Source organism: Schistocerca nitens, chromosome 7 (genome assembly GCF_023898315.1).
Source record: "Schistocerca nitens isolate TAMUIC-IGC-003100 chromosome 7, iqSchNite1.1, whole genome shotgun sequence".
In the NCBI taxonomy this organism is placed as follows: Eukaryota; Metazoa; Arthropoda; class Insecta; order Orthoptera; family Acrididae; genus Schistocerca; species Schistocerca nitens.
Genome location: NC_064620.1, coordinates 250,798,283 through 250,810,962, shown reverse-complemented (window position 1 = coordinate 250,810,962; position 12,680 = coordinate 250,798,283). Strand labels below are relative to the sequence as shown.

The 12,680-nt window shown below is 43.7% G+C and overlaps 1 non-coding gene across 1 annotated transcript; it reads right to left on the bottom strand.

Moving 5' to 3' along the window:
• Positions 1-6,048: 6,048 nt before the first annotated feature.
• On the bottom strand, positions 6,049-6,124 carry Trnas-cga (transfer RNA serine (anticodon CGA)). Its single transcript has one exon. It is a non-coding gene; the product is annotated as a tRNA-Ser (tRNA).
• Between the last annotated feature and the right edge of the window lie 6,556 nt (positions 6,125-12,680).

Here is a 12,680-nt window from a genome sequence, read left to right as displayed (position 1 = left end):
GGGTGATGATTCTGTTAGTATGAATTCGTTTGCAAATGTGGTGTACGGTAAGTTTTTCCACTTTTAAGCGTTCTAGGTTATCAGAGTATCCTATGCTACACTATACGCTTGTCTTTCACTCGCGTGCTAAATGACAGTCACTGAAGGTTAATTGACGTTCGTCAGCACAAATTTAAATAAATACTGCGAAACAGCATGTTTATAACTTGCTTTTGCAGGTCAACACGAGTTATCTCCAGTATGGTTCAAAATGGTTCAAATGGCTCTGAGCACTAACTTCTGAGGTCATCAGTCCCCTAGAACTTAGAACTACTTAAACCTAACTAACCTAAGGACATCACACACATCCATGCCCAAGGCAGGATTCGAACCTGCGACCGTAGCGGTCTAGCGGTTCCAGACTGTAGCGCCTAGAACCGCTCGGCCACCCCGGCCAGCTCTCCGGTATGTATCAGAACGTTTCTCCCGTTATCTTATATGTTCGCATAACTTGTCTGGCTATTCCCATAACCGAGCACAGAGTGTGTAGTACTCGCCACGTTATTTACGAGACGGAAAGCTCGTTCACATGCATTCACCTTCTCTTAAATAGCAGAAACCGCTATGCAGCACTCGTATCCAAGCACAGAGGCATCGTGGTATCTACCCAACCCTAAGAGGTTAAAATCTAACCAACTTCATACACAGAATAGATTCTGACCTAACCTCACCTCACCTCCTTGACCCTGCCAAAAACTGACGAAGGAGATCGGATGCACTATGACCATGCTGTCGATCGATGTTATCGGACGACCTCTAGAGACGGTGTCTAACGACAGTTGTCGGTGTCACTGTGAACGCGGCCCTACAGAAAACGCGCAAAGAGGCCCTCGAACACTCAACGTTTAATGCGCAATAATATTGTGTCAGTATACAAAGTGTCCATAATTAAAGACGTTTCAGATTTAAAATGCTATAGAAAGAGAACCAATGGTCATACCTACATCAAATTTCAGCAGCATTTATTGACGCAGGGGAAAGTGCCAAGAAAGCGAAAATTTGAGCAATAGATGACGCTGTAAGGGTGAGAATATGCACAACGACAGACGCGCGGCACTAGGGCATTCCTCTGTTTCAACATGCATCGCGGGCTCCTGGTACAACTCTTTTACAACAACGATGACTGTGCGTCGCCAAGGGCCTTACCGCACTGGTAACGCCAGTTTCGTCAGATCACCGAAGTTACGGGCTGTCGGACTTGGTTAACACTTGGATGAATGATCCACCGGGTCTACCGCGCGCTGTTGGCAAACGAAGTCTACTCAACCCCTGTGAGACCAATTGAGGAGCCACTTAGTTGAGAAGTAATGGCACCGGTCACGAAAACTGACAATGACCGGGCGAGTGGTGTACTGACCACGTGCCTCTCCATAGCCGTATCCAGGGGTGGCTACGGGATGGGGATGACACGGCGGTCGGACGACGCCGTTGCGCCTGCTGAGGCCTGGTCGCACGGAGTTTGCCTGCATCAGTAGCCCTGCGTGAATCCAGGACACTCTAGACTATGAAAAAACGCACTGCTACGATTTCTGGAGAGAATGATTACGAAATTCGAAGACAGGTGGCAGAGGGAGGAAAGCACTTGATACTACGTCTGTCGAAGATGTGGCCACATCATTGCAGGAGGGGCAGAGTGGTGGTGTCCCAACATGGCAGTGCACGGGGAATCGCCCGAACGTTGGACATGCTTGCGAGCACGGTGGATAAAATCCTACGAAACATCTTGACTGCTATCCACATAAAATCACTCATATTCGTAAGTAGCTTCCTGCTGCCCTGCCAGCAAAACAAACGCTCGATCTGGAATTTTATTCTCGCGTGGAAGTGGACAATCAATGGCCATGGAACATTCTGAGGACAGACGAATGATACTTTCATCTCTGAGGACTTGTCAGTACGGAGAACAGCAGAATATGGTCAACAGAAAATACGCACGCACATCAACCGGTACCACTGCATTCCGTAAAAGTACGGGATGACGCCATCTTTTATGGTAGGGCCGTATTTTTTAGCGGAGATGAGTCCTGTACAGTCACTAATACATGCTATAAGAGTCTCTTGTGCAACAACGTCATTGCAACCCTTCAGCAGCGTCGATGTGTGAGTAGGATCGTTTTTATGCACGATGACGCTCCTCCGCACATTTCACAGCCAGTGAATCGGCTGTTACAGAGGCATTTCGGATATAGTAGAATTATCAGTCGTCATTTCCTTACAGCCTGGCCGGCCAGATCATCTGACTCCAATTCGTGTGACTTCTGGCTGTGGGGTTATGTGAAACATGTTGTGTTCAGTGCTGCAATTACGAACGTGGCTGAAATGGAGGCAAGTACTGCGCGATGAGTTCTCAACGTAACTCTGAATCCTTTTCGGAGAGGATTCAGGTACCAGTAATGAAGAACAGTCCGAAAAATATTCGTAAATATTTAGTTGGATGTTGATAAAGTTTCAAAGTGCTGGAACGATTGGCAATTAGGTTTAAATATACAGAGACATAAAACTGTGCACTTCAAGAAAGGTAGAGTACCCATGTAGATGTAGATGCAGATGTAGATCAAACAGTAGACGAAATACCTGCCGAAGCTAAGATACGTCTCATTATCGACATTCCCGAAGCAGGAAACTCTTTGAGCACCAGCATCACGTGCGTCTTTGTTAGGTTAGTCACAGAATGCAACGGTTCTTTCTGGCTATGGGAAAATACAAGTATTTCTTTTCTGTGAATAGGCATTTTTCCGTGCGATTGCAGAATAGGGAGAACCTCTTCTCGATGAGCTGCGCTGCAAGTTGTGGGTAACGAATTCTCCGTTTTTCTTATAAGTGTTTCGCGAAAGGCTTTTAATCATTCCGATTACTTGTGTTATATATCAATACTGAAGACATATTCTCGATGCATTACTGCGTCGCTCAGCCGCGCCGACTTAACGGCGGTCCTCATCCTCTGCTTTCACTCGTTTACCACCGATAGCTGGAGGAACGTCATCCAAGGGCAACTCCTGCCAGTCATGTGAGACATGGTACGCCAATAGCAATTGCTGGAACTGGACATTATTTCGAGCGAGTGGGTGGCGCTATTCTATTAACTTATACGCCCGGGAAGCAAGTGCTCGGATTTGATGGATAGCAGCCCTGGAACTTGATCTGTTATTTTTGGCTACAGAATGCACCGGCAAAGTGGAATTATTGATTCACAGTCGGTGGCGCCCGTTGGACTGGCTTATTGAGGACATTAGTGCGTACACTCGGAGCTATCGGCTCTTTTGTAGGGATTATTATATCATGATTTTTAGGTCTGACCTAATTTTATTATTTACCGGTGGCTAATCTACGATGCTAATCTTTTCTGTCTATTCTTGATACAGTCATTCTTGTTTAGTGAGTTTTAATTTATCGATATTTGCTTTAACTGTGTGTCATTTTATTTAATACTCAGGACTAATGTAACTGCTTGTTGTTTTAGTGAAAACACTGCGGGCGGCGTTGTTTGAATTTTATTTATACATTGTTTTATGAAATCAGCCTGAGCCATTTATATTTTATCTAAAGAGTTCATGTCTTATTCTTCCGATTTATCTGAGGCCTATACCTTATGCTTAGCCATCAGTTATTTCATTTCCTGGGCTTACAGGCCTCAGTTGTCTTGACTGCTGATATACTTTTCTTTGGAACATGTGTTAACTGAAAATTTTTCGTGTATTGTAGCAGTGGGTGAATTTTCAGACTGTCTCTCATTGAATTTATTTTGGCAAAAGATCGACGCAACGCCACGCATTCAAACCCTAACTGAAAATTGTTTAAATATCAAATATTAATGATTAATTGGTAATTTTCTTCCATTTACTTGGATCTGTCCAATTCCATCTTTCAAAAAGTAATTCATAAGAATTGTGATTGGAACTCCACTGAGTTTGCAGTTTTCATCACAATATAGATTTATTTGAAACTGTTGCTACTGATTTCGTATACCCTAGGCATAATCTTGCGTAATCCACGGCTCATCTTTCCCATAGACATCGCGTCGCTCATTTATAATACACTATATACCTTCCACGCACCAACTAGATAAATGGCTTTTCTCTCAGCATATGAGGTAGGTATGTCTCTGGATGAATCTGGGACAGCTGCACAGATAGATTCCGTTGCGCAACTTGTTAATAAGTTGATTCATTTCCTGGCTATAGTTTCAGAAGGATTGCTAATGCACATGAGTATGGGCCTCGCCCAGTAGTAGAGATGGCGTCGCTTCCCAATGAGATGGATTACTAAAGACCATTCAGAAGCCTAATTGGTTCAAATGGCTCTGAGCACTATGGGACTTATCATCTGAGATCATCAGTCCCCTAGAACTTAGAACTACTTAAACCTTACTAATCTAAGGACATCACACACATCCATGTCCGAGGCAGGATTAGAACCCGCGACCCGAGCAGTCGTGCAGTTCCGAGCTGAAGCTCCTAGAACCGCTCGGCCACCGCGGCCGGCATTCAGAAGCCTAAGAAAGAACTACTACGGTAAGTGCACAACGGATGTTTCAACCACCCAATAGCAAAGGACATCATGAATCTGATTCCACAGATATACAATTAGGAATCAGTAAGTTCTGGATGGCGACCCCGGCAATAAATAGATGAGCCAGCCAAAGCATCCGTCTGTGATGGAGACAGGAAACACATGGAGCCACCATTCAAAACCTTTTAGAAGTTATCACATTAATAATTAGAGAGAAGTAGACTGTGACAAGACACCTTCCAATACAAAAGCAGAGATTTATGCCGTAGCAGAGTCTGTGCTGCTACTAACTTTTGGCAACAGAAGTAAGGGTTCTCCAGAAGACACAATAACGCTACAAGGCGCCTTACATTCAACGACGGTGATTACAGGAAGCATCTATATCTGGTCGCATCCTCATTGCTCGACTATGATGAAGAAGAGAATGTCACTCACTTCTGTTTTGGCTGTTAAAAAAAGGATAACAACAGAGATAACAAAACTTATTGACCAGCCGCAGTCCCGCGTCCACGTCTACAGGGTGTCTCAAAAGTTTTGGTTCAAATTGAAACAAGTGATAATGGGTCCATGACCGATTAAACTGAGATAGAGAACCAATGATTGGAAATGCATATGCATTCTGTTCCGGACATGTACAACGCACACCGTATACAAACAACGTTGCTCATAGTAACTGACGACAGCCAGTCTCAATTCATGCGTGGTATCGGCGCATGACGTTCTGTCGTAATATCTTAAAGATCACTGTTGTCCAGGAGACAGGCAGCTTGGACCATAACAAGCACGTCCTCATCCGTTTCTATGGGGATTTCATACACCAACGTTTTGACGTAACCCAAGAGGAAAAAGTACAGTCGTGTGAGATCCGGCGATCGCGCTGGCCATGGGACAGCATCTCGCCTTCTATTTCATCGAGGAGAGTACGTGTTGTGTTGGTGCTCGCGGACACTAACATCGAAGTGGGCTGGTGCACCGTCGTATTGAAACCGTGTCCTTTCGTGGACAGCAAGGGGTACAGTCTTATGAAATAGAGCAGCACGTCTCGCAGGGACACCAGGTAATGCGGACCGGTCAAAATGGGAGGTACCTTTTAGGTGGTCTTGGACAATGCCAGCCTATTATGTTGAAAGAGAATCGTTGCTGGTGCTCACAGATGTTGGTGCGGTTGGGATTGTCCTAACTCTAGACATGGCTGATGCAAGTGGTGAAAACACCATTGCGGGTAAATGGGGTCTCATCGGCGAACACTACAAACTGTAAGAAGTTGAGACTGCACCACTGCAGTGTGAACAGAAGTGAAGGCGAGGCTCAAAATCCATTGGTCCCAATGCTTGCACACGTTATTTATAGTAGGGGTGTTGTACCTGTTCCACTAGTACTCTCGAAACTGTACCATTCGAAGTGTCCGTTTTACGGCCAAGTTGACGGGTTCTTGAATGAGATTTTCACTCTGCAGCGGAGTGTGCGCTGATATGAAACTTCCTGGCAGATTAAAACTATGTGCCGGACCGAGACTCGAACTCGGGACCTTTGCCTTTCGCGGGCAAGTGCTCTAACCAACTGAGCTATCCAAGCACGACTCACGCCCCGTCCGCACAGGTTTACTTCTGCCGGTACCTCGTCTCCTACTTTCCAAACTTTCTGCTAGTTTCGCAGGAGAGCTTCTGTAAAGTTTGGAAAGTAGGATACGAGGTACTGGCAGAAGTAAAGCTGTGAGGACGGGGCGTGAGTCGTGCTTGGGTAGCTCAGTCGGTTAGAGCACTTGCCCGCGAAAGGCAAAGGTCCCGAGTTCGAGTCTCGGTCCGGCACACAGTTTTAATCTGCCAGGAAGTTTCATATCAGCGCACACTCCGCTGCAGAGTGAAAATCTCATTCTGGAAACATCCCCCAGGCTGTGGCTAAGCCATGTCTCCGCAATTCCTTTCTTTCAAGAGTGCTAGTTCTGCTAGTCTCGAAGGAGAGCTTCTGTAAAGTTTGGAAAGTAGGAGACGAGGTACTGGCAGAAGTAAAGCTGTGAGGACGGGGCGTGAGTCGTGCTTGGGTAGCTCAGTTGGTTACAGCACTTGCCCGCGAAAGGCAAAGGTCCCGAGTTCGAGTCTCGGTCCGGCACACAGTTTCAATCTGCCAGGAAGTTTCGTTTGACGGGTTCTTATTGCTGGGTGGTCGCCCACACTATCCAACACCATCTCCTCACAGTCTGGTGTTCGGATATGTCTTTGGCGGGAACCTTGGCTGTCTCTCTGTGGCTCGAACCCATCCGCGAAGATAAACTTCTTCCGACTGGAATGATGCCTGTTCGGAAAGCGTTCTCTGTACGTGTGTGCTGCTTTAAGGGCCGCAGTGTACATTAAATGCACGTCTGCTAACTCTCGTGACGAGTAACGTTCCATCTTTGACTACGCGTCATGCAACTGTATACAGTAACACACCTCACCATGGACACGTCACAAGCTGTCTGATGCAATGGACAGCTGATACCAGTGATAGTAGTGTGTGTGCGTCACACGTTAATGCTCCAGTGCGATGTACGCTGTCGTCACATGACACATGTGCTAAGAGTCGAGTTGTGTACAGCTTGTCTATTTGGTGGTCAGGGATGTACGCTGTTAATCACCCGTTGCCTGTTCTAATGTACAACAGATACTCGGAGTATTAGAGAGGGTGCGGCAGAACTTCATGCACCATTGCTATGCGTGCATTGAGACTGGCGGTCGTCACCTTGGACAGTTAATATGAGCTACGTTGTTGTTATGCGATGTAAGCTGTGGACGTCCATAATATGATAAATATGGATTTCCGACATTTGATTTCCTGTCTCATTATAATCGCCTGTGCACCTGCTTCAATTTGATCCAAAGGGTTTGAGACACCTTGTATTTGATGGACCTATAAAAACACCTTTTTTGTCTGCGTGAACAGTTACAACACTACAGGTCTCCCGCTAAAATGTCACCACCAGTTGCTTTTCGTCGACCTGTGTCACTGTATCGCCCTTTGTATGCCTTTCTGTTAGAAGAGCATCTCCACTTTTAATATGATTCTACTGTAATCTTATGTTTATGGTGATGTACAGTGTATCCTATGTGTCCGTTGCTCTTCTCTGTGTTAAACTTTGCATGTGTGATTGTGGCTATGTGAGTCGTACTCAGATTCCAGATTTTTTTTTTAAACAAGGCAAAAAAAGAAAGAAAACGGAGACGCGATAAGGAATTTTCAAGCACACTACCGAGACCATTAAGGGGACCACACCGTGGTTCAGGTCGAAAAAAATCGATGTTCGGTTTTCATCATATTTCGATAGATTAAGGTTTATTTAAGTACTCTGAACAAGATTTTGCTGAAAAAAAATTTTTCGGGTATTTAAAGAGCATTTTCCTACTATGTGTGTTTATGTGCCACCTCCACTTTTCTTCAAATGGTTCAAATGACTCTGAGCACTATGGGACTTAACTGCTTAGGTCATCAGTCCCCTAGAACTTAGAACTACTTAAACCTAACTAACCTAAGGATCTCACACACTCCCATGCCCGAGGCAGGATTCGAACCTGCGACCGTAGGGGTCGCGCGGTTCCAGACTGTAGCGCCTAGAACCGCTCGGCCACTTCCACTTTTCTGTCACCCACTTTTCTGCATATATTTTAGATCTTTATATCCCCTAAATTGCACGTTAGGGATTTTTTTTTACTCCCGAGTGTGTTGGCTATCGTTGGAATGCAACGGTCGGGAATCTTTTGCTTCTGCTGTTTGTAAACAACACGCTTTCAAACACGCCGTTAGTTTTGTACAAGTGTGATTGGGTGTAGTTATTGTAGACAACTTGCAGGTATACTATGGGCAGGCAATTAGGAGAAATAAAGAAAATCTGGAGGGGATGAAGAGAGATGTTTGGGCCAATGTCTTCCATAAGTCCTCTACTGATGATAAGCCATGTCATGGATTGTGTCCATCAGGGAAAAATTCGTGGTGTAAATACAATAGGGCTCAAGCAACTGGAGGATCTTATTCTCACCATCATTCTCTTCCTGCTGCTGTTATTACAGCAATTAAACCTATTTTCAGAGGCTTGGCTCATCCTGACCTTCTAAGGAAATGTCTGCATGGACAGACACAAAACCCAAATGAATGTTTCAGCAGAATAATTTGGAACCGCCTTCCTAAAACTGTATTTGCAGGCATGCATACAATGAAACTAGGAGTTCATGATGCTGTTATTACATTCAGTTGTGGTAATATTGGAAAGTGTTGGGTACTGAAAGTGCTGGGAATTAATCCTGGCGAAAATATGATCACTGGGCTGCAAAATTGCGATAAAATGAGGATAGCCGATGGAGACAGGTCAACATCTAATATGGTCAAGAAAGCATGTCAGACATCCAGGAAGGTGAAAAAGAAGCTGGAAGACCTTCTAGAGGCCAAAGAAGGGACATCATATGCAGCAGGACAGTTTTAATTAACTGTAAGTAACAAATTTCAAAAGTTTTTTCTTTAAAGTCAATTTCTCGCAAACTAAAATTTTCAGTACATATGCCCCATTATATCAGAAACTATAACAGATAAATTACTGAAATTTTCAGAGACTCTGCATAGCATAAAAATCCACCTCTGGTACTACATTCATTAATATTCCCCCATTAGGAAGTTCACAAAAAATATTTTCTGCAGAAAAAACTGAATATTATTTGTTAATAAATTTAAAAAAGTATATCTTAAAAACTATAAAATGGATAAAGTAGATTTTAGTACAGTTGACTCTATTAACATCATGTAACAAACAGTAAAAATATTAAGTTCCTGCATCAAATAGTTTTTTTCAGAAACGGGTCAAATACTTGCCTAAATTAACACGGTTTAGACAGGCATAGTGTGGTCCCCTTAAGTGTGCTCCGTCCCGCTGCCCGCAGAACGCAGCATGCCAGTCGCCTTCTTGCTTGTACACCTCGCTGGTGTCCCTTCGACTACATTAGGCAAGGTGGAAACAAACATCGATGGGCGAGAGGCACCGCTGCACCAGAAGCAGGCTGTTGCGTGGGAAACGTGCCGTCTTCGCACGCGCTGTGCCTACTCGGGAAGGCCACGGCAGGTGCATTGTTTGGGAGCACCGCAGCTGTCCGCACGTCACACTGCCGTCGCTTGTGGGAACGTTTGTCCCGAGCCCTGGTGGCTATAACGCGAGGATGGCACGTCTGGCGTCTGAACATACAACGCGAGGCGCTCCGCGACCTGGTTCATACCCGCCTCTTGCCGGCCACAGCTAAATGAGTCTCGTCCGTTGTTCACTCCTTTCATCTGGCACATCTGTAAGTAGGCTGTTTAGGTTTTTTTTTTATTGGTAACGCCACCTCAGTATGAAAATCACCGGCTGTGCCGTGTGCAGTCTGTGGCTGCTTTGCATTGTTGTAATACTCAGCCATTGTAGTGTTAGGCAGCTGGCTGTGAACAGCGCGTAACGTTGCGCAGTTGGAGGTGAGCCGCCAGCAGTGGTGGATGTGGGGAGAGAGATGGCGGAGTTTTGGAAGTTGTCATGAACTGCTCTATATATATATATATATATATATATATATATATATATATATATATATGATGATATAAAGGTAAATACATTCTTTGTTCTCTATTAATATCTTTCATTTGCTAACTATCCCTATCAGTAGTTAGTGCCTTCCATAGTTTGAATCTTTTATTTAGCTGGCAGTAGTGGCGCTCGCTGTATTGCAGTAGCTTGAGCAGCGAAGATTTTTGTGAGGTGAGTGATTTGCGAAAGGTATAGTTTAATGTTAGTCAGGGCCATTCTCTTGTAGAGATTATTGAAAGTCAGATTGCGTTGCGCTAACAAAATATTGTGTGTTGAAAGTCAGATCGCGTTGCGCTAAAAAAAATATTGTGTGTCAGGTTAAGCACAGTCGTGTAAAATTTGTTAAAAGGGGACGTTTCATATGTCGACCCTTAGCCGAGGATACCTCACTGGAATCTTCTGATTTTTTCTTGTAGTTTGTGTAATTAGTGTAGATTTTGTTTATTGCTAGCGCGTAATTGTAGAGAGAATTTCCATTGTAGTTGTAGTTTTTCATTGTTGTACAGTAAAACAGGTGTGGCATGCATGTAGATTTGCACCAAGTATTTCGCAGCTGCAATTAACTAGATATTATTTTCAGTGTTATGTTAATGTGTTCTCTTATTTTTGATCTTCAAATTGTGCTTTTCTGTGTTGTCGTGTGAAATACTGTGACAATAATGGCGTGTGAAAAACGTAATACTAGGCTCCAAAGTAAATTGAGAAATGACAGCGAAGACGAAAGCAGTGTGTTAGCGCCACCGAGTAATGAATTAACTGATGTTCAAAGTAATAATTTGGTAATTGTGCATACGGAAATGGAGCGGGCGGCAAACAATGGTGTAGACAGCGAAACAATTAGAGAACAGGGAAGCATTATCGATCGATCGGTCGGCAATAGCTCGGCTCAGGAATCCGAAATGACACGAGACGATCTCACAAATACTGTAGATTCAGGTTTTGGGTCCTCACCGTTTTCTCAAATAAGTCAAGACACATTTTCTGCTTGTCAAAATGTGAATGTTGCCAGTGCAACTTCACTGCCGAAAAGCACTGAGGAACGTGTTTCAGACACCAGTGCATTGTTATTACAATTAATGCAACAAATGGGACAAAAGCTTGAAAAATTAGACACAATGGAACAAAATCTTCAAAAGTTAGACACAACGCTTGAACAAAATCAGAGTCAAACACAGCAACAGTTAGACGCAATGGAACAAAAGCTTCAAAAGTTAGACTCAGTGGAAAATAAGCTTGAACAAACACGTGAAGATTTAACTACCGAGTTACATAATATTGAATCGAAATGTCAAAAAGTCTGTAATGATGTAAAAACACAAATTTGTGAGCATTTTCAACCTATTTTTTCGCGGCATGAAAATGCATTACAGAATCACGAAGCAGCCATAAAAGAACTGCAAACCATTGTTCATGAAAATCATGAGACCTTGTCGGCTAAAATTGACTCAGTTGCATCTACCGATTCGGTTACGCAACTTGCAAAAACTCAAGAAAACTTAAAGGACACAGTAGATTCGATTTCAACACAAATGGACACTCTGAAACTTGGTTCAGAAAAACACACTGAGGAAATAAGTACACTATCGGAGAAAGTAGCCGAACTTTCGGATCAGGTCACTAACTTATCTACAAAGGTAGATGAGGATCTGAATGACACAACACCTGTAGCCTTCACTGACACTGAAGAGTACGAACAAATTAGAAAATTCAAACAAAATCAAAATCAAATCAATACACAGTACAAAAGAGAAATCCGGGAAGTGCAAGATCAGTTGGCACAAGTAGTACAAGAATTACGTATTTCAGAGGACACTCGCGCTCCAACACGGGAAGAGGGACTTAGAAATACGGAAAAGACGCAAAATAATAACACAGGGCATTTCGGAAGTTATGAAAGAAACTGGCAATGTGCACCGAATTTTGAAATGGAACCGCCGAAACGACGTAACAATGACCGATATGCGACTCGCCGACATGATGATTTTGACTATAAGCTGTTCATTACTACACGTAAATTCAAAACATTTAAGAATTCTGCCAACGACATTCATCCACAAGCGTGGCTCGATCAATTCTCTCATTGTTTTCCCCCGAACTGGTCATTAGAACACAGATTAGAATTTATGTGTGGCTATTTAGAGTATGAACCAGCTGTAAGAATGCGTTCGGTCATTCACGATTGTCATAGTGAAGGAGAATTTTACCATGCCTTCCTCTCAGCATATTGGTCTCAAGCCACACAAGACCGAGTAAAACATGGCATCATAATGATGAAACATTTCGAACAATCTGAATTCTCCAGTCTTGTGAAATATTTTGAAGACATGTTGCACAAGAATCAATACCTGTCAAACCCATACAGCCCCTCAGAACTCATTCGCATTTGCTTAATCAAACTGCCTGAACATTTGCGACATATTATTTTGGCAGGACGTTGCAAAGACGACATTGCAGCTTTTCAGGGACTCTTACAAGAATTAGAAATTGACACTGACAATCGCGGAACGCGAAAACAGGAACACAACGATTACAGGTCACATCCGTCGCAATTTCGCAATGA